The sequence below is a fragment of the Arachis hypogaea genome, chromosome 17, assembly GCF_003086295.3.
Source record: "Arachis hypogaea cultivar Tifrunner chromosome 17, arahy.Tifrunner.gnm2.J5K5, whole genome shotgun sequence".
NCBI lineage: Eukaryota > Viridiplantae > Streptophyta > Magnoliopsida > Fabales > Fabaceae > Arachis > Arachis hypogaea.
In genome coordinates this window covers 89540064-89541194 of record NC_092052.1, presented here as the reverse complement: position 1 = coordinate 89541194, position 1131 = coordinate 89540064, and the positions used below count along the sequence as shown (strand labels likewise).

Sequence of the window (1131 nt, the reverse complement as noted above, 5' to 3'; positions counted from 1 at the left end):
TGCAACGCTGTTCTCTTAATTGAAATCTCTTAATTGGTTAACTTCTGCCACGCATCAATTTTTGGCGCCGTTGCCGGGGAGTTGCAATAGTGTGCTAAATTATTAATTAGTGTATATATTTTATTTTATTTGCATATTATATTTTTATTTCTTTTACCATGAGCTATTTGTTTTTCTCATTGAATGACGCATTCATTGCCTGATCCGAGTTTAGTCCCATTTGATCCTGAAATTGAAAGAACTCTTTCACATATTAGACGAACTCGACGTCGGTTAGCCTCCGAGGGTAGTGAAGTGGTTATTATCAATTTACCAATCTCATCTGAGGGCGAATCTAAACCGCCATCTGAGAGCGAGACAAGCTCATTTACTACTGATCCAGTTGATTTACATGTAGGGAACATGGCAGCACCTAGGAGGATTACTCTCCAGGAGGCAGGAGCCCCAGATTTTACACTGCAGCCATATCAAGTGTATCACCTGACTGCAGCTGCAGATTTTGAACTAAAAACCGCACAGATCAACTTGATGCCCAAGTTTCATGGCTTACCTGCTCAAGAGCCTATCAAGCACCTTAGGGATTTCCAGACAGCTTGTTCTACTGTTAGGCGTCATGGTGTTGATGAAACTTCTGTTCTGTTAATCGCTTTCCCATTTTCTCTTGGGGGAAAGGTAAGGGAATGGTACTACTCCCAACCTCAAGCGACTGTTACCAACTGGAACACGCTTAGAAGAGAATTTTTGGAAAAATACTTCCCAGCTGAAGTCACAGATAGACTGAGAAAAGAGATCTCCTGCATTGTTCAAGGTGAATCAGAGACTCTCTATGAATATTGGGAGCGCTTCAACAATCTCCTGGATGCATGTCCCCATCACATGATTGATAGACTAGTATTGATAAGCTACTTCACCCAAGGCATGAACCCCCAAGATAAGACCACACTGGAAGGTGCCAGTAATGGTTCTCTGAAAAAGTACAAAATCACAGATGAAGCATGGAAACTGATCAGCAACTTAGCTGAGTCCACTAGGAATCACAGACAGAGGCGCAACCCCAAAGCTGTTGTAGAGGTTTCCTCTAGCAAGGAAACTACTGCTCTGACACAGAGTATATGTGAAATGACCAACTTA

The 1131-nt window shown here is 42.2% G+C and overlaps 1 non-coding gene across 1 annotated transcript; it reads right to left on the bottom strand.

Moving 5' to 3' along the window:
- Window positions 1-774: 774 nt before the first annotated feature.
- LOC112768189 (small nucleolar RNA R71) lies at window positions 775-882 on the bottom strand. Its single transcript, XR_003185627.1, has one exon. It is a non-coding gene; the product is annotated as a small nucleolar RNA R71 (small nucleolar RNA).
- Window positions 883-1131: the final 249 nt, after the last annotated feature.